Raw genomic sequence first — 20691 nt, 5'->3', positions numbered from 1 at the left:
CCCACTCAAAGTGCCGGGAATACACAGAGAGCACTCTGCTTGCCTTAAGCATGGGATAGGCACATGTATCTATGCAGTATCTGTGCAGCCGTATGAGGAGCAGCTGAGGTTACTTGGTCTGTTCACAGCCTGGAGGAGATTGAGGGGCGACCTTATTGCAGTTACAAGTTCCAAGTGAGGGGAAGAGGAGGGGCAGGCACTGATCTCTCCTCTGTGGTGACCAGTGATAGGACCCAAGGGAATGGCCTGAAGCTGTGTCAGGGGAGGTTTAGGTTGGATATTACAAAAAGGTTCTTCACCTAGAGGGTGGTTGGGCACTGGAACAGGCTTCCCAGGGAAGTGGTCACAGTACCAAGCCTGACAGAGTTCAAGAAGCTTTTGGGTGATACTCTCAGGCACATGGTGTGACTCTTGGGATGTCCTGTGCAGAGCTCAGTGATCCTTGTAAGTGCCTTCCAACCCTGGATATTCTGCATGATTCTATGATCTTTAGGAATGCTAAGGAAGCAAGTAAGAACGTAAGAAATTTAAAAAAGCAAAACCAGTATTGCACTTGTGTACCGCGAAGGAAGAGAAGGGCTGCGGCCTGGCAAAGTAAAGCACGAAAAGTACTTGGAGAATGCGGGCATCGATCCCGCTACCTCTCGCATGCTAAGCGAGCGCTCTACCATTTGAGCTAATTCCCCACCCTGACGTTTTCTTTTACCGGCGCGCACATATTCTCTTCTCGCGAGACACCGTGCGCTGCCGGCAGTTGCACTTCCCAGTTGGGTCTCCCACTGCGCTTGCGCAGAAGCGCGTCGGCCGGGGCTCGGCGGCGGCGCGCGGCGGGCCGGGCTGGGCGCTGGGCGCGCGCTGGGGCAGGAGGATGCGCCCCGCGGTGAGACCCGGAGCGGGGCGGGAATGGGAATGGGGTGGTGGGGGGCTGCGAGGGGCTGCACGCTTGGAGGGGCTGTAGAGGGCTGTGTGCCGGGGGCGCTGTACAGGGCTGTGCCTGGGGCGGCTGTGTGTTTGGGAGGCAGGATGCACAGGGCTGTGCGCCGGGGGGCTGCGGGGGGGGGTCCGAGCGCGGGGCTGTGCTCCCGGCAGACGCTCTGCCGGGGAACCGAGGTGGTCCTTTGAGCCGCCCTGGGGCTGCACTGAGGTCAAAACAGAACGAAACAAACAAACAAAAAAACCCCTCACAAAATACTGAGCCACCTCAGCTGATGGAGCAGCGCGGGAGCGGCCCGGATGGCCGAGGTTACTGTTCGGGGAGGCTTCGCCTTCCCCGCAGCCAGGCACGGTCTTTGCGGGCACAGAGCCCGCACCCCGCCCCGCTGTTCCCTGCGGGAGCTCGGGGGGCTCGGCCTGGAAGCCGAGTGGGCAGCCAGGGGAGCCCCCAAAATACCTGCTGCCGGGGATGCAGCTGGCAACGATGGTGGGACGTGCGGGCTTGGTCCCTCCGGGTGTCTGGGGCAGTTGGAGATGCGGCAGCTCAAGTGCCTGATGAGCTAACCAGCTGCTGGCAGCTGGTTCCCCCCGCCTTGCCGTGCGTGTTTTCACCTCCTCTGAAAACAACACCCAGAAAAGTGGTGTCTGGCACCGGGGTGAATCGTGAGGTCTTTTCCCTCAAGAAATCGTTCCGTATGCCCTTGTGCTCTAGCTGAAATAAAGACAACATTTCCTCTCTGGACAAGGAGGGAGTTACTTGCTCTGGAACAGGGATTTTTGGGCGCCTGTCGAAATGGCAGATGAGGGCATGTGCTGGAGCCTTCTGGGGCTTTTTTTCTGGGATTTTGGTGCCCTGTTTTTGGTGGGAAAAGGGGATGCTCTCAATCGGGGTGTGCATAGCAAAGCAGGTGAGAACATTGGGACCTTTCTTTGCCGGCACTATACTGAGGAAGATGAGGCTATTGATGGGCTTGCCACTTTAATTTAAATCGGTGTTCAGCAGCAGTGATATCCAGGACTTAGTTAAAAACCTGTCATTCTAGTAAATTGGTTGCCTTGTGCTTGGTCACTTTTCCTCCCCTCTGATGTTCTTGAACAAGAAAAGGCAAAACCAAGCAGCATTGATGGCCAATGCAAAATTCTTTCTGAACCAAAGGGATTACCAAATAACCTTGTTGTATAACCTCGGTGGTAGCTGCTTAACACCTTGTGTTTGGAAAGCAGCAAAGTCCTGGGCTGAGCTGGCTGGGCTTCAGGCAGTGATGCCTGTCACCAAGTTATTGCAATTCACTGAGCAGCAGGGAATTTGGCGAGAGCAGTGGGACCTGCTGCGGCTTTTGCTCCATCGAATTTCTGGGTCCTTTACACTGTTTGCTTTCCTGCAGTACTTTTGTACTTCTACCGTGGCTGTGTTCAAGTCATCGTTCTGTTGGATTCAAAACATTCTCTGCTCAATATTACACCCTTCCTATGGGATTTGCCTTAGTTCTGCCTCTGATACACAAGTTACTTTTTTTCCTGGATGCATTTGCTCAGTGAGCCTCTTCCAGACTGTGAATTTCTGATTAAATACTCCTATATATCAACAACTTTAAAATTTAAATAGATATAAAACATTTATTTCTTTTCCTTGACAGGTTCTGGTCTATGAGTGGGCTCTGCTTCATGCAGAGTTTGCTTAATAGCTTTTCTGAATGATATTTTACTGAATTACTTGGAATTTTAAATTTACTCCTCTTTTGTTCTTTTCAACATACTGATATGTTGCATCTTACTTTAAAGGGCCCATGAAGCGTGACGTCAGCTCATCAGAAACTGTCCTGCCTTTCATTTATCGTTTTCACGGTTGTGAGCTTCCTTCTTGGTTTTTTTTTTCAGCAGAGAGAAGATTGGCCAACAAACATGTTCTGAAAGACATGTTTATCTTTTGAAAAAACCCCAACAGCGACCAAACAAGCAGGCAGCCGCACCCATCCAGCAGCATGATTTCTTATCTTGGAGCTTGACTCATAATTCCGATGGCTCCTTACCTTTACAGGTTTTTTTGAAAAGAAAGTAGTTTTCGTAGCTAGGCTATTCCGCTGGGTGCCAGGCTGAAGAGTATTGCACTTGTGTAATTTTTTTTTTCTGATGCCCTCCTGTCTCTTTTACATCACCTCGAGCTACAGGACCCCGTAATCTTACCCATAGGCTTCTCTTTTTTTTTTTTTTTTTCTGATATACAGAAAATAGGGAGATGCTTGAGAGTAACATCTGCTGGCAAATCTCACCTTGGATGAAACCGGTAGTGTTTCACCAGCTCGGCTTTGCAAAACATGAAGTTGATTCTGTGGAGCTGGAAAATATGTTTCAGGCTGTGTTTTGCATAGATGCTCTCAGATGTGAGGTTTCACCGCCCGGGTGTTACATGTGTTTTTCCTGTCACGGGGCAGTCTGTCTCTCTGAATCCTTATGTTGCTGAGAGTAAGTGGCAGAGCAAATGCAGGGGCAGGGGGGAAGACAGGTCTACCTTCAACTTTGCTTGGTCAACCCCAGGCACAGTCCTCCCTCATTTGCACCTTGTGTTGTTTAATACCAACGTTGTATGGCAGCTTTTCTTGCAGCAAAACCTCTTTTTTTTCCTTTTCTTTAGGATTAAAATTGCACCAAAGAGTGTGTGTTAAGATGGACTTTGAAACTCAAAGCTTGTCAGTCCTTTGCAGTCACACTGGGGTAATTCCAATGCTTTCCTCTCCTGGCTTTTAATTACAGGAGAGAGGAGTTCAGCTCCCACAGTTCAAGCTGGTAAGGGCATGTCTATACTCTGCAAGTCAGTCTTCTCCTTGCTTTACCATTTCTATCTTCCACTTGCTTTGGCAGTGCTGTGCTCCTGGGTCTGTATATCTGGGGCAAACATTGTTCAAGTTGTGGTGAATTTCTGTTTTCTCCTTGTGCTCACTCCATACCAAGATTAGAGAAGTCCCTTTGCAGGTGACTGGGAAAAGGCCATCTAAAGAAGCCTACAGCTGCTCTGTGCAAAGAACAGCCCACAGAAGTGCTGAAACTGCAGAGCTATCAGTGGAGCTTTGCAGTAGGGTTGATTGCTGCATCCCCTTTGGGTTTCAGCAGCCTGTGATGCTCCCAGTTGTCCATTTTGTTGGGTGGTGAAGGGGTGCTTTAGGTATCCAGTTCATGCCACGCTGCAGATTGCTCAGCATGGCAGTGCAGTAGCTGCTGTGCGATGGAAGGCAGTTTTCTAGAAAGTGCAGGGTAACCTCTCATGCTGAGGTTAGCAATTTTGGCTGGTTTGCTACGATACGCCTCCCCATTTTAAGTAGCAGTGGTATTTCTAAAACAAGTGTTCAGACTGGAGTGCTTGCTCTGATTTTCGAGGTGGATGGGTGCTTTCCGTAGTTGTGTGTTTGCTTTGACACCCTCAGTGTGAGGTATTAGTAGAAGGACTGCTGTAGACTGGCCTCCCCGAGTGCCAGCCACGCTTGCCGGCTCTGCATCCCGCTGGGTTGCTCCTGCGCGTGCCATCCCCCTCTGCACTGCAGAAGAGCTAAATCGGGGTTAGAAGAAAGCTGGCAAGAAGCCTGGATGTTCCTAGAAAGATATTGATTGCCCTGGACAGTTCAGGGTTGTTTCTTTTGTTTCCCTGGCTCTCGTCACGGGCTCGGGCTCGTTAGGGCTGCAGCTCACTGAAGGATGGAGAAACAGTGCCGGCTTTTCGGGCTGAGGCTGGAGTGGAGCCATCCCAGCCTGCTTCTCTCAAGTGTTAAGTCTGAAGCAGCCTGCCTGGTAATTCCATTAATGAGAGCCTAGTGCCAGAGAGATAAATGTAATTCCAGGGTAAAGCCGATGCTCGGGCTCAAATGGAGAGGATTTGCTGGTTCTCCCAGGTGCACTGCTGTGAGTAATGTACTCCAGTATTACCCACAGACTATGTTTAAAGTCTAGATGTCAATGTAAAGATTGGGCAGTGATAAAAAAATTTGCTGCTAAATCTGCATGTGAAGAAATCCTTAGCGGCGGAGCCTAGCAGAGGCAATGGGTTTGACCAGGAATAAAAGTTCCCTGCTTGACTCCTGATGTGCTGCATGGCATTCAGCTAAGGAGCCAGCTGACCCAGGAGACAGCTTCCATGGGCTATTGCCAGAACAAGATTCCTGTACATAAGCAATGCAGAGCAGAAATTATATACCCTGTGCGTGTCACATCAGAAAGCTTGCAAGCCCCTCAGAGCTAGCCACCGCAATTGCAAGTAGCACAAGCTCCTCCACAGTTTTGGATGTGGTCCACGCTTGAATTCAGAGGTTATGGTCCTGGCCACCTGTTTTCTCAGTTTGATTTCTTTTTGATTTGCAGACCACATGTTCCTGTTTGTAGTTGTATAATACCCTTGTGGCACGATCGTCAAATCTTGTGTTGAAAAAGAATGGTTAATAGGGATATTTTTAGTTCTCCTTGTGTCTCGGAACCTGGAAATCAAACACAGGAGCCAGCACCATTCAGCTTTATGTAGACGAGCTTCCTGTGCTGTAGGCAGCTGCCAAGCAGTTGTGTCCAGTAGGGTGGGAGCTCACAGCACCAGTGAGTCCCAGTGCTCTGGTACCCCAAAATTCTAGCAAACAAGATGGTTGCCCCCATCTTTTGAAGCTCAATACAGGATTTTCCTTGTGGGAGACTACTCGTCATCAGTCCAAAGTGGAGGGGGAAAAAAGGTCCATGAAGAGGAAGCAGGTGCTAGGAATGCTCAGCCCCTCACGTACCCCCATCACTCCAGCTTTCTCCAAGTATCCCTCAGTACAAATTTGATCTCCTTAGGACTTGGGTCCCTGCTGGCATCCTGACAGCAGAATTAAAGCCTCAAAAGGCTTGTCTGTTGGTGGTTTCAGTAGCTTGCCGATGCCTCCTCTGCTGTAAGAGGTGTGGGGGAGAGTTGTCTGTTGAGCACAGCGAGGTGCACGCTTTGCTGGTGACCTTGCAGCAGCTGGGACAGCCATCCTAAGTCCCCAACCTGCTCGTGTATCTCTTACTTCTCTTTGCCAGAGCTGTGCATGTGTGCCTGCCTTCTTCATGCACGTGCTTTGGGCCAGTTCACTCACCAGAAATCAGCAGGATCAAGATCAGCTTGCCATGAAATACAGCAGGTGGAATTTGAAGCTGAATTAGGAGTAGGAAAGGGGGCATGCGTAACATATAGCTGAGAAAACCAATAAGCGTCATAAGACCTTAACCACTGAAGGGGCTGAACTTGTTTCCAGCTGATGTGTTTAAAATGTGATTAGTCACCTCTTAAAGTAGGGTGCCGTAATCCAGTTTCCGTGGAAAAAATTGCACCACACGTCTGTCAAGACAAGGGGTGGACTCTGCTCAGAAGTGTGTGTGTGCTTTCAGGCTCAGTCTGCAAATCCCTTCAGTTGTTCTAGCTCTTTGCAGACTCGTGAGAACTCGTGGAGTTTTCTTTCCTGCAGCATTGCCCTCATCATGCTTTTAATATCCAAAGGTCTGGATGGAAATTGTCGTTGTCGTGCCCTCTTGTGTGCCAGCACTCAGTCTGATGACAGGCAGAGTCTCGGTGGCAGCCAGAGCTTTTCCCTTCAGCATAGACTGGAGGGAATAGGAGGGAGACGGGATTGGGGGTGTCTGTCCCCCTCTGGCACCGGTGGACTGTTGTCAGCTTCCTATGTGTCTAAGGAAACAATTTTCCAAGTCTTTTGTCTGGATTTTACAGGGATCTCTTCTCTTACTGCTTTGCTGCCTTGGGCATGGATGCTTGCTGGATCTTCACTGACCTCTTCCTGTGACATATCCAAGCAGTCCAGCCCTGATCACCTCTTGCAGGGTGCTGGATCTGGCATGGGGTCAGCTAGAGGGACAGAGAGGTCCATACCCAGAGAGGCTGGGCAGGAGGGGTGATTGCCCCTCCAGTCCTTGACCGGGAAACGTGTTCCTGGTTTGTGGCTCAAACAATGCTGCTAGTCCATCTTCTCTGACTGCTGGAAGTGGCAGACTGAAATGAAAAGATTGGGTTAGCCAGTATCCTCCTTGAGCTGAGAGAGAATGAATTTAGCTGTTCTTGGTTTATTTCAAGAAATTGTATTAAGAAATGAGCCAAGAGGCTGTGCACCAGAGGCTGCTCCCGCTGCAGATGTCTGCTTGCAACGTGGTGTTGCAGAGCAATTCCTTCTGGTGTTGCAAAGCTGGTGGTGAAAGCAGAACTGTGGCACGGGCCAGGAGACCTCTGTGGAGGTGCAGCCGAAGGGCTCGCTTGATTGCTTTGGCAGCTCGTCTTTAGTTAGAACCAGGTGTGGGCATTGCTTCCATCTGTTACCAGTGGTCTCTTGTGTCTTGGTTGAGTGCAATGAGCTGCTTTTTCCTGCAAGTCGAGGAGCCATGCTCTGCCCTAAGTCTCTGCTGCCGGGAGCTTGCAGAGACTGGAAGGTCCCCAGTATGAACGTTGGACTTCTGATGTGATGACTCTTGTGTCCTGCCTAGCATCAGCTCTGTGGTTACATCTATCTGCAGCTGACTTCTAAAACTCTGCTCGGTAGAAGTCGGCCTTAATTAGTCTGTTGTGGTTGGTTTGTTTTTTAAACTAAGAGAAGATGAATTTCTGCAGAGGCGAAAGCTTGAGCTTTGTAATAAAGTCAGTGATTTTCTTAAGGATGCTTTGGGGATGTGCATGTGCTTTGCATGGTAACAGTTATCAGAAAAACTGGGAATGGAGCAGCTGGAGATGTGTAGCTGGTGAATTGATTTTAATACGATGGAAACTCATTTTGAGTAGCTTTGTGCTTTTTCTGGTGGCGGAAAAAAAGAACTGTGTTAAGTGGAGGAGCAGTTCTGGGTATTTCTGTGAAAGGTGTTTAGAGGAGGTTTGAATGTGAGTTTTTGAACTGTGCTTGTCTGCTTGTCTGTTCGTGTCGAGAGCAGGCGGAGTTGGTGGTTTCAGTGGGAGCACGCAGCAGCGATCGAAGGCAAGGCTTGCCTGGGGGCCCTGGGGCAGCTTCCTCAGGAGCCTGTGTGACTAATGCTGTGTAACTCAGAAAAACAAGAGAGGATTAGCTCTGCCTCTTTCACCTCCTTCAGCAGCTAGTGGTGGGGAGCTCCATAAGACTGCTGCTGGGACACCTGAGCAAGCTGATGGATCAGCTCTCCCCACTCAGTGCAGCCTTGTGGCAAGTACTTTTGAGGTGGGGATCGTGCCTCTTGCTGGTTTTGGAGGTGAGGTGACTGGCTGGGATGTGAAGGCTGGTGCTGGCAGCCCCTCTGATACCTCTGGGTCTGTTGCAACCCCTCCATCACACCTGTGCCAGGGGAGAAGCAGGATGGAGGTGGAGGGGGCTCAGGCTACCCAGTGCTGAGGACAAGCCAGCCTGTGGGGACCCTGCAGGGCTGTGTCGTGCTCCTCCCTCCACACTCCCCGTGGTGTTGAAGGAGGTCACATCTCAGGATGAAGGAAGGGCTGACTTACAGTTTGAGCCTGTGCTTCTGTTTTTCCATCCTTATTTTCCAGGATTTCTCTGCAAGGAATTGGAAAATCCCTTCTATGGGCTGCCGTGACAGCCTTGGAAATACCCAGATGGATTTGAACTTCAGTGCTGCAAAGAGCTTTGCGTATTTATTTTCAGCTTCCTGCTGTCTGCTTTGCTTAAGAGCTTTTGCTAGATCCTTTGTATATGTTTGTCCTTGCTCCTCTTCTGGAAACCATTTGAGAACATGCTTCAACTATGACGAAACACCCCCCCCCCCAAAAAATATCCCCAAACCTCTTGGAGGAATTTTGTTTTACCAGCATTATGTGGTAAGCTGCGAGGCTTGCATAGCTGTGGTGTGTTGTTGTTTGGGTGCATCAGTCTAGTCTGGAGACTTCACACAGCAATTCACCAGTCTGTTGTGGATGGATTTTTAGAAGAGTGAGTGGCTGAGCAGGTTCAGCAGTGAATGGAGTCGTTAAACTGATTTCAAGTGACTTACCCTGTGCAAGACAAAGATATGATGGACTGAAGCCTCATCTAGGTTTCCAGATGTACCACTGTGCCATCTTTCTGAGGTCATGCTTCCCATCAGCTTTAGCTGATCTCAGGCTGTTCTCCTGCCAGGAATCCTTCCCCTTTATTTTCTTCTTTCTGGGATGGCTTCCAGCTGGATCAAGCAAATGATGGTTGCTACCACAAGTGTAGAGATGACTGGGATGTGTAGAAGGGGGAGGATGGAAAAGTCAGGACTGTCTGTTTTGGCAGAGAAGGGTAATTTTGGATCAGATGAGCATGTGGGAGTGGGCGTGGCTTGCTGAAGGGCAGCTATGTAGCCCCTGGTAGAGCATGTCCTGCTTCTACCCCCATTTCCTTCTCTGTAAAAGAGTGGTAAAGATTAACAAGTGTGTTAATATTTCTTTTAGGCTACAATGTTAGTAGAGGCTTTTGAGGGGCACTGCTATCTGATGGCTTCACGTACATGCTGGAAGAAGTGTTTGGCTTCCCAGTTAACCCAGGGGAGGTTTCCCTCTGGGAGAACTTTGAGCACGGCTTTAAAAGAAAACTTTCTGCTGAACATATCAAGGAGAATATTAGGTTGAATACAAGGGAAAAGTTTTCTGTGATGAGGGTGGTGATGTGCTGGAACAGGCTGTCCCCAGAAGTTGTGGATGCACCGTCTTTGAAAGTGTTCAAGGAGAGGCTGGATGGGGCTTTGAGCAACCTGGTCTTGTGGAAGGTGTCCCTGCCCACAACAGGAGGTTGGACTAGATAGTCTTTAAAAGTTCCCCTCCAACCCAAATCACTCTGTGTTTCTATGATTTCTCTGCTTAAATACACTGCAGACCAGGGCCTGATGTGTTAGTGCCTCTCTGGGAGGGACAAATTCTGCTGTCCTGTTCTCCTCTAGCCATAAGGCTAGGGGTAGGTTTATCCTCTTGCCTGACTTGTTAAAAACCTTCATCTGACCCATGTCAGGCTGAAAAGCCATTGTGCTAGGTGCTAGTTGCAAGCATGTTATTGCCTTGACGATGACTTCTCAGGGCCTGGTGGCTTGGGGTCTGGCAGGTCCACCAAGGTCATGTGCCTGCTCTTTTGGCCAGTGTCACCCTTCTGGTTTTACTGCTTATAATATGGGGGACTTCTGGTCACTCCTGCTGTGCAGAACCCTCTTATTTCCCTGCTCCATCATTTTTCTTGCACCCTTCACTCCTGATCTGGAGATGCTTCCTTCTCCCTTTGTAGTCACCTGGTATTGCTCAGTCCTCTGCCCCCTTGCTTCATAACTTCTTTATAAACTCTGGTGAATCTTTTTTTGCTGCATTAAATGAAATAAAATGTTACCGTGTTTCTGCAGCACTACTTCAGTCTGCCAACAGGCAATGAGTCATCATGTCTTGGTCAAGGACAGAGAAGGGTTGCTGAGGTGGGGACACTGAGAAATACATATTTTGGTGGGCAAGTTGGAGGTGCAGGAAGGTAGCAGAAGAGCTTTGCTGTCATGAGTGTGTCATCCGTGCTCTGCATTGCCTGGAACCTGGTCATGTCTTGGGGAGGAGCAGCCCTGGGATGAGTGATGCTGCTGGGCACCGTGAGAAGGGAGTTTGGGAACAGAGAGAAAGGCTAGGCAGCCTGATTCCCTGGCTGTAATTCCCTGATTCCCTGATTCCCTGATTCCAGTGTATCTGTCCACTGCGAGACAAAATGCTTTGTCTGAGAGCTGCAGTTGCTTTGGGAAGGAAAGCCAGGCCACCTCCATATGGGTTTGATTAAATCCAGCAGCACTTAGGGAAGACACAGGCATCTCTTTTTGATTTGCTCAACCATACTGGGAGGCGAGGAGTTTTGAACTTTGCCAGTGATGTTTCTGCAATGTTCTCTTAATAGTAGAAAACGTGTTGAGAAAGTTGTTAGAGGAAAAAGGAGCCAGAGGAGGAAGGATGAAAATGTTGTCTGCATGGCAGCCATGCTGATCTTCTTTATATGCTGAGCCCTGGGGCAGCCGTGGGTCAATGCCAGTGTACATGAAGTCCTACAAAGCTAAAGCAGCCCCCTTTAGATTTAAGCTATGTGACACTAAAGTATGAATTTCCTTGCTGGGGGAGGAAAGTTGTCCTTCCATACTTGAAGATTATTGGCCAGGTTGGATTTGTCACGTTATTTCTGTCTTTGTAGAACTGCTGAACAGTATTCATTTACTGGCTGAAAAATAACAACAGAAGACCCTCTTGGGGTCTTCTATATAACAGGAGTAACTTTTGTGTTTTGGCTGGAGTGGTAATGTAAAGCAACAGGGAGAATGATTATAAATGGTGATGGAAAATTTGTGATTGAGGCTGGAGTCCAAAGTCTGTGCTGTGGTCTTGTGGCCTTCTGCATTGTTTTCATCCTCAGAAATGCCTTCATCCCTTCCATAATGGGAAAGGAGAAGAGGAAAAATGAGGGAGGGGGTACTGCAAATGAATTGCAGTTTTTCTCAGTTTTTTAAATACCAGCTGGCAATGACTGAGGTCTCTGAGTCACCCACAGAGACTAGGGAAAGCAGGCAAGTCTCTTTTTCTCAGTCCAAGGTAAACTGATGTGCTGCATGAGTAAGTTTTCTCACAGTTCGTAATGAAGTCCAGTTGGCAGGAAATACACGAGACATTGTCAGGCTGATTCTATACCTTCCCCTTGCTGGTTTGGTGCTTTGACTAGGTAAGTTGTCCCTCTGCTTCTTTACCTCCCTCAGATTCCAAATCCTGTCTATGTTAGAGTGTGTTGGAGGATGATCACTCATCCACCACGTTCCCTGCTATCCCTGAACCATTGCATGAACAGAATTAGAAAAGTAAAATTGTACTAGATGTGGTGACCTTTGCTTCAGTTGTATCATCAGAAGAACATCTCCTTACAGGTGCTTAGAATTGTTTCCAGTAAAACATTCCTGATACCTCTTCTTTGGCATGCAGCAGACACTTCTCATGCCCAAAGTGAGGTGTTTTTGCAGCCCTCAGAGGCAACTTCTGTCACAGTTTTTGCTGAGTGCTCCTAGATGTCTTTTCTGTGACTAAGTTACAAAAGCTTTATATAGCAATCAGTGGGAGATATAAAACTGTTTCTATTATGAAGCCATAATGATGAATCAATAATAATGATGATGATGAAAAAAATGGAAGCAGCCTGGCTCTGACATCATGTGGGATTTGCCTGCTCTGCAAACTAGAAGAAATTGCACAAGTGCTGTGGAGCAGATCTTCAGCAACATCTCAGGGATGTTAACTTCAGTGCACTGACTGCTGAGGAGGCTTTACTGGATGAACAGCCTTGGTTTGGGACTTAGTGTCTTGCCTTTTACATTGGCTTCCTTTTGTGATTTTGGAGAAGTCCGCTGACAGCCTCATGCCAGATACCTCCACTGTGGTGCCCAGGCTAGACAGGAGTGTGTTCAGGGCAGGGATCTAACACCCTTCCAGTTCTCGTGAGATTGCTTTGGCATCCATCCCTTTCCCCAGCCAGCTCTTACTAATGTCACTAATTACTATTTTCTCTAATGCTTACAGGATTTGCCAGTTCCTTTATGCCAATGGGAATCGTGTCCTGGCTCCTGGTCAGTGTTTTAAGAGAAGCTGATGCTCGGAACAGGTATGTTTGCCATGCTCCTGGCGAGGGGAAGAGGGTCTTTATGAGTCCAGCAGTGAAACGTGCAGAGTTTGCCTTATGGGTGTGGGGTGGACACTGTGGAGGAGACTGCTCCACAGTGAGTAGTTATTTTTTCCATCCAGACGCGTTGTGAAAACACCCAGGCAGAAGACAAAGTTTGCATTTAGCCTTGCTGACAGCCTCTGAGGGGAGCACTGGAAAACACAGCGTCGCTGCAGAGCAGCTCCTGGGAGGCCATGCTCCTCGCTAACGCAGGCACAACCTTTTCCTTCCAGGAGCACCAGCTGGGGAATCCCGGCTGAGCTCACGGCTGCGCAGGCGGCTGCTGCGCCCTCCTGCCTTGCTGGCCTTTGGTAGCTCCCCCATGGTGTGTGTCTGCCTGCATCCCAAGCAGGAGTGGGAGGGAGCTGTGTTCGTGTTGGTATCCAACCACGAACAAATCTGCTGTTGTTTTCTTAATGTATGGCAAGAGCAGCCTGTAGCAGCTTATCCTCCCTGGATAATTACTGCTCTGCTCTGCCACGGATTGCTAGCCAGAGCAGTGGAGTAGTGCCTCTGTTGTGCTGCCCTGTGTGTCCTTTTGCTGGAGTTATTTGATTAGTTATTGCTTTAAGGCATCAGTGCTCAACTGAAAAATCTAATCTGCAGTCTTAGAATGCCAGACAGTTGCAAAGTGGATTGCCTGAGTTGGATATGGTCCCTGAGATGCCAAACATGCTTTCAGCGATGCCCCTTGCTGTGCTACCAGCAGGTGCAGCTTGCACCTCTATTTCATTTCCTGCATTACTTTGAGGAGAAGAGAATATAGGGCTGAGTTGCAATCTACTTTTTTATCAGATGGAATTATGTTCCCGACCGACCAGAGGTGTGTGTGCAACCAGTGGAATTGGAGTGAAATATTTTGCTATTTGTGGTTGCTCAGGCGAGGTCTGAAAAGCAGGTAGGTGGATACTGCTGTGAGAGCATCGATGGACAAGAAGGGATTGGCCTGGCATGCTGAGCTCGAGCCTTCAGCTTGCCATAAGAGCTTACAGAGCAAAAGAAACTCCCTCTGTGAACGTCCATCCCTGATGGATCTCATCTCAAAATGGCATTGCCTTGCATTTAGCTTGCCCAAATGGCCCATTTGACTGTATAAGGACATAGCCATAACTTGCTGCATAAAGCTTTCTCAATCCCTAAAAAAGTGAAATGGATTCATTACAGAAAGAGACCTTTCTTGAAAACCTGGTTCATCCGGGACTGTCTGGGCGGTGCCGCAGACATGCTGGAGAAGTAGGAGTCAGGGTGGAGCTGTTTCCACCTAATTCTCCCATAATTCTTGGGGTTTACACACCATGCAAGCAGACGTGTCTTCCACTTCAGAGCCTAAAGCAGAGCTGGTTAGTAGAGCGCTACCTATGCTTCCCATGTTAGCCTTCTCCTTGTGCTTTCCTTTCCTTGAATTAATTTTCTAGTGTAAAAGGCCTCTTCTTAGAGGGAGAACCATAATAAGAATGGGAACAGCGAAGGCAGGAGTGCCTCCATTTGCTAGCAAGGTGTTGCAGGTGCGTCTGAGTCGGAGGGAGCCAGCACTGAGTCAGTGCCCCAGACTCCTGGTGACTCAGGTGGCAAAAGCCCAGGTTCTCTTCTCATGCCTGAATTGCAGCAAATTTCCTGTAACAAAGTTTTGCCTCTTATAGTGACCATATAGGGAGTGCAGTGCCATCCTCTTCCTCCCATATGGGTTATGAGCAGTTTGATTCACTGGGGATGCACTCAAGTGATGGTGGTGACACTTCTCTTCCTGCCAAACCAGATGGAAAGTTGATTTATCCCAGCACCCTCAACCCTACCTCTCCTTTTTTTTCCCATTTTTTTGTTAAGATGGGACAAATCACAGGAGTTGCAACTGTCTGTTGAGCTTGATGAGATTCGTATGCAAATCTGGAGGCTGTGTTCTCCTGGCAGATCTGCTTGCATGTATTATCCACTACTTCATCGTATGGAGAAGGGATCTATTTTCTGAAACGTGGTTTATTTTTAGTCAAGACTTTCCCTGTCTAACTGGCAACAGTTCAGCATTTGCAGTGCAATTTGCAGAAGAAGCGATTTTGCCAAATACTCGGACGGGGGAAGGGAGAGGAAATGTCATATTAGCTAGTTTAAAAGCTAAATGCTGACTTGAAAAATACCTTAAGACACTGTTGTGAGAGCATAAGGGTTGGGTAATGCAAATTGAGAACAGCATTGCATTTGCTGCAGTGGATAATTCAGTCTGGGTTGCTCTTGTTTTTCATTGTGATGGCTGCCACAGAGGTTAACCAGCAGCGGATGGGAACTGCTCTTCAAGGGCAGGTGGTTGATGTAGCCAACTTCTTGGCCTGACCCTGAGCAGTGAATTAGCAAAGTCACCTTAACTGCACCCATGGGAAGCATTACATCATGCAGTGTGTTGCACTGTCCTGTTGCACTCGCGTTTGCTGCCACAGGAGGTTCGCTGAGGGTTGAGCTCTTTGATGATACGGGAATTATCATCCCCATGTTTGAGTACCCTTGTCAGATACCCTGAAATGAATAGGGTGGCACATGGGATGTCCTGGGGCAGTGTTGCAGCTGTCTCCTCCTCTCTTACCCAGCTGCCGCTTCAGGGACAAACTCTCTTCATACGCCTCACTGCTTTCACCAACTGCTCCTGACCACTCTGGGTCTTGCACTGGCTTCTCACATAACAGCTACCTTTTAGAGGTAGAAATATCTTCTTGTTCCTGCATCTCCCCTGATGTTTCCATCACTCCTTTTACAGAGGCATCTTTGTTACCATTAGCTGTTAGTGCTGAAAGGACCAGACATCTGAGAGTGACACCAGAGAGTGGATGACTGTGTTCAAAGCCTTTGGTACTTACTTCTCTGAAAAAATGAGACTTGACTCCACATGTGGGCATGTAAATATTTGTTTGCTGCTGCAGATTAGCTCCCACCATTTGCTTTATCTTTCTTCTTTTTTCCTCCCCTCCCATAGCAGACAAATGCACAGTAGCTTTGTCATGGTTCCATTAAGAAAACAAAGAGAAATCGTTCAGTGTTAATTTTCTTCTGAATGTTTGGAAACTAGAAGAAAGAGGGCAAGTAGCACTAGGAATTTAGATGTATTCTGCATTTGGTCCAAGTGGGTATATGTTGCCTGCAGGTAATGGAGCTGTATCTTTGTGAAAGAATTGGGGGTGAAACAAAATTTTAAGTGCTGTTTCAGTCATTGGAGTAGAAGCACCATGAGAATCAAGGTAGGAGCACCCATCAACTGTCTAGAGCAGTAATCTTCCCAAGGGAATTAATCTAGTTTAACTTGATAAAAGAATTTATGCAGTGGGGGAAGTCTCTGCCATTTCCTGTTAAGCTTCCTGAAAAGACTAGGAAAAAATAAGTGCCAAAATGACACTCTTCTCTCCAAGGGGGAGGGGGCATATGTTTTCCGAAGACTTGTTAGTATCTCCTGTTGAAAAAACATCCGTATCAGCTGGCAAATCAGGATTGTTGTAGCTACTCAAATTTCCATAGTTCCTGGGGACTTTCTAGTTACAAACTTATTTGCAAATCCGGTGTACATGTGGGATGCAGAAGATCTCCTGTCTCCCAGTGTTGCTGCAGTGCTCGGACCTACACTTGCCACCCATCTGATGGCCTGTGGATATAGACACTTCATAAGTTTGAAGCTTTTCCTTAGGGAAAGTTTGTGGGTGGCTGGTTTTTGTGGGATTTTTTTTCCTTTTTTTCCCCTCACATTGCTAATTATTTCAGGGAAACTCCTATCTTATTTGTGCTTTCTCCCCAAAAGTAGTTCTTTTCCTGTCCGTCTCTTGCCCTCAGAGGCCAGAAGAACACTGATATGTTAGGAAAGCAGTCTCTGCTTTAAATGGCCTTAAGCACGTGAATATTCAGCTCAGTTTCCTTTTTACAGTGACTTGCTACAAAATGACCAGGAATGTCAGGGCATCCCTGGTTCAGCTTTTCTTCTGACCCTCAGATGAAAGGAAGGAGGGTTTCACTCCAGTGGCTGAGTGCTTGAAGGAGGAAGTGTCTACCTCGAGCTTTGAGTACACTGGTAGGAAAACATTTTTTCTATCAGTGAATTTTTGCTGGTGTCATTGAACTATGCTTAAACTATGTGGGCTTATATTGTAATCTGCAGGTAAAGATACTGTGAAAATAGCTGTCCTGGGTTGGACCAAAGGTGAACTGCTAATTTCCAAATGAATACCCTGTCTCCAGTGGTGTTAGTGGAGCTGCCCTGGAAGGAGCTGGATGGAGGCTGAGCAGCCTAATTCAGCATTCTATCTGCTGTAGTTTGACATTGTGCCTTGCAAATGTGCTGGGTTTTTGAGCAGGCTGAGGTCTGTGCTTGGCTGGCAGCCTCCAGCCCCAGGTACTCAAGCAGGTGAGGAGTCTGTGGCTGAATGCTGAAACCCAGATCTGCGTGTGAGGTTGCAGCAATGGAAATTCTGGCAGTCTGTGGGTTACCTGCAGCAGAGAACAGAGCTGACTTCTGCAAGGGTCAGATCGCTGTTTTTGAAATCTTTGTTTATTGCAGGTGAGCAGTTGCAGCACGCGGGTCTGATCCGTGGGCATTCTGTGGTTCGTGCGTACACAGCGAAGTGTGAGGTGCCAATGTCAGTGTCTCTGTGTGGTTTCACACGCAGAGATGTCATGCAGCCCTTGTGGACGGTCAGTGTTTGGTGACTGTCTAAATTGCTGCTTATCCCTGGAGGTGGCTCTGCTCTGCTTTGCTCTGTAATTACTTGCCATGCAATGTGTGCTTCCCAGCAGCTTTTTAAAAACGGCAGTTTTTAAAAGGGAAGATAAGGAACAGTGGACAGATGGACATCTCTGAGGGCTGCTGGTAGTGGGCAGGGGAATGGTTTTAGCCCCGGTACTTGCATGAAGCATACTCTCCAGGCAGATCCCACTGTGACTCTTGATGAAGTTTCCCTTTTCTTGGCTGGCTCATTGGAAAACCCTTTTCACTCCAAGTTTTCTTTGGAAAGAGAAACGCCCACACAGATGGCTACTCTTCAGTTGTCATTTATGTTGAGATTTTTTATGTTCCTTTTTGCATTACTCTCAGGTGAAACCCAGACTTGCAAAAAAACCCATATAGCAGAATTAGAGAGAAATGAAACAGTAAGGATATTCTACTTTTTCTCTCTAAACTGGGAATGCAGTGGGCTATCTCATGTCTTATCAGTTCATAAGGGACTGTGTTGCTTTTTCTTTTTGGCTGAGTTTCCATGTCGTTCACTTGTTTGTTTTCCTCAGAGAAAAGACACAGCTTTCATTAAGAGTGGTTTTGGCTATGTTTTGCTGCTTGTTGAGACTGTCTGAGTGGTGCCACTTTTTCCAGACAAGCGCCAGTGCTCTGCTTTGGAGTCCTGCTGGTCTGATCTGGGTTGGGGTTTTTTTTCCTCCTAAGTAGCTCTTGGAATTGCTAGATTGATAAATAATAAGTGTTTTTAGGTCTTTGAGGTATTGTAACAGAGGGGAAAGGAAGGAGAACGATAGCATTGCTGGAAGACATGGGTTTGGTGTGCTGGTGATTTATGAAAATGAAGTTACAGTCTCTTGCTTGTGTCCTTTGCTGGGATCCAGGATGTTGTGAATGGTGCGGTCCATAAAACCAGAGTGGTCTTGCATTGCTCCTGGCCTTTTAGCCATAGAGAACAAGCAAAGTGAAGTCACAGCTGGCTGGTATGCAGCTGTGGTTGGACTTTACATGCCTTGGAGGCTCCTGTACCAGGCTGCCAGGGTGCAGGAAGATGAGACTGAGAAAGAAGGTGAAAATCGGAACCTGAAATGGCAAAGATTTCTGGTGGGTATCTATAATTGTGGCTTGTTGTCTATTTCTTTGTTTATTTATATAACCCATTTCTTTGTTTATTTATCTAACCCTGAAAAATTGCTGTGGCAGGGCCCGTGGTAGGCTTTGGGAGGCTGGGAAAATGCTAGCACAGGGTGGTGGCTAGTACTTCCAGGTGTATTATTCCTGAAATAGGCATTAAAAAAAAAAATCTAGGATAGCTGGTTTTGGGGTTTCAGTGGTCATGCTTTGAGTGGAAATAAGACTGTCTAAAGGCTTCCTGAGGAGGGCAGAGACTAGCACATGCACAGCATGTGACGGTGCTGCCAGTGCTGCCATCAGCCCCCATGTGTTTCCAAACCTCCGTGTTGCATGGTGAGGACCACACCAAGGAGAAGCACAGTCCCCTAGGGATTTAGCAGGTTGCACCTAAATCAAAGAGGATTTTTTAAGGGATCCACAATCCATCCTTCACTCTGTGTTTTCTGCCCTGGCATGGTGCAAGCAGTCCAGGTGTGGCATCTGGGCTTGTCCCACTTCCAGGTGGGAGCTGCAGTAGGAGCATCGGGGTGGGGAGCACTGGGGGCTGCATCCCTGCATGGCACAAGTGCTGGCAGCTGCCAAAACCCCTGCACCAGTTTTCTGGATTAAACTGGGTAAAAAACAAGCTTATGAGAGCTGGGATAAATGGCTTGACCATGATGATTTTCTTTTTGGTCTTTATTTCCTAGTGTGCAACTGCTGTAATTCTTCTGTGTTACTTTTATCATTCTTGATTTCTGAAAGTGTGTTTTCCTTTTTTTATTCTTTTCCTGAGGGTTCTGGGCAGTGATTTCCAAAGCCATTGTGGTGTGCATTTCCCCTTTGCTCCCAGAAGCAGATTTCATTTTTGAATGAATAGCTCAGCATTGTTCACTCTGTCTTCCACTTTTATAGACTTTTTTTTAACCTCCTTTGACTTTGACTAAAACAGTCTCCTAAATGCTTCTGGAGTCTTGTGGGTCACATAGCAGAAAATATTTTTTTCCTGTTAGAGAAGGCCTTATATTCAAAGCTCCAGGCAGGAAAGCTGCCTTTGTAGTGCTTACATTTGAGTTTATGAAAGTGTGATTCTTGTGTAGCTTTTGCTTGGTTTTGGCCAGGTTTCGGTTAAGATTGTGCCAAGTTCACCTTTAAGCAGGACTTCATAACCTTGACAGAGTTGACTTTCGTAGAAACATTTCTAGTGACATAATAAACCCTTTCTACACAGCATCTCACATGTTAAATTTGTTCTACTCTTCCAGACCAATGCTTATTTTCAAGCTCACCCAATTCCCTCCAGAAATAACAGGTTATTAATAGGATCTGTATGTATACGTGTTTACCAGGCTTGACATAGCTTTGCATCGAAGCATTCCTTTACCTACATTGAACTCAGAAGCTGAACCCTGTGGTCAACATGGTGTACATCTGCAAACCTCCCTTGGTTTGTTCAGAGCATGATCTTCTGGCTGTGCAAAGACTTAAGTTTGCTTCCCTAATTTAAAATAAGCTGCAATAATGAATTTCTCCACTCAGATTTTTTTTTTCGCTAAGTATCTTTTATGTGAGATGTGGGTTTTTTTGCATTTTTGGGTTTTCTCCTTCCCTTTGAGCACTGAACAGGGGTGAAAGGCTTTGGTTTACATGAGCCCAGGTAGATGATACTTTTGGCATTGCAGTGGCATCTCCTAGGATGTGTCTGACTTCTTCCCCTCTCTGCAATGATTACTGATCTGGTCAAGGGGGAACTCCTGGCCTTTGGGTACTGGGAGTCTGCTGATCCATCAGTGGGAGGACTGTGATGAGCAAACTACTCAGGGACAGGATGTGAGCCACCACAGCAAGTCACTGAGATCTTCTCAACCACCAGCTCATTACCATGACCTTGATGCTCAGGAGATAGGTTCCCTAAGTGTTTACCTGAACACATGATCCCAGTACTTGTTGCAGCTGAGCAGCTAAGTTGGATGGGCTATAGCAAACAACATGCTCCTTGGCTCTTGTGTCCCTTAGGATAGGGGGAATAAAAGTAAAAACAAAACTGGCGGAGGTGGAGAATGGGGCACATGTAGAGATTAATAACCTTTTCTCAAGTCCTTTTTCTCTTTTATCCTTTGAATAAGCTTTTTTTCCCCCAGTGTAACAACAGAATTTTGCAATAAAATCCACATGTGAGAAACCAGTGGTGCATCTTCTAGACAAAACAGCCTCAGTGTCATCTGACTGTTTAAATGACCATAGAGAAGTGTTTGGATTAAGCAACTAGTAGTGGAATGAATTAGTGTCTCCCCTTTAATGATG

At 47.4% G+C, this 20691-nt stretch overlaps 1 protein-coding gene and 1 non-coding gene across 4 annotated transcripts in view; one reads left to right on the top strand and one right to left on the bottom strand.

The window, feature by feature from the left end:
- Positions 1-613: 613 nt before the first annotated feature.
- Positions 614-686, bottom strand: TRNAA-AGC. The gene has a single exon. It is a non-coding gene; the product is annotated as a tRNA-Ala (tRNA).
- A 136-nt stretch (positions 687-822) lies between these two features.
- LOC113991418 (USP6 N-terminal-like protein) overlaps positions 823-20691 on the top strand; it is a 75465-nt gene continuing 55596 nt past the window's right edge. For all 3 annotated transcript variants that reach the window (XM_039381206.1, XM_039381207.1, XM_039381208.1), the window contains exons 1-2: positions 823-880; positions 12437-12518. The gene's annotated coding sequence lies outside the window, so the exon portion shown is untranslated. The remainder of the gene's footprint in view (positions 881-12436; positions 12519-20691) is intronic.

The sequence above is a fragment of the Pipra filicauda genome, unplaced genomic scaffold (assembly GCF_003945595.2).
Source record: "Pipra filicauda isolate LSUMZ 115617 unplaced genomic scaffold, ASM394559v2 scaffold217_size2002032_pilon, whole genome shotgun sequence".
Lineage (NCBI taxonomy): Eukaryota > Metazoa > Chordata > Aves > Passeriformes > Pipridae > Pipra > Pipra filicauda.
Note: the sequence above shows the minus strand (reverse complement) of the source record. Positions and strands in the feature narration are given on the sequence as shown.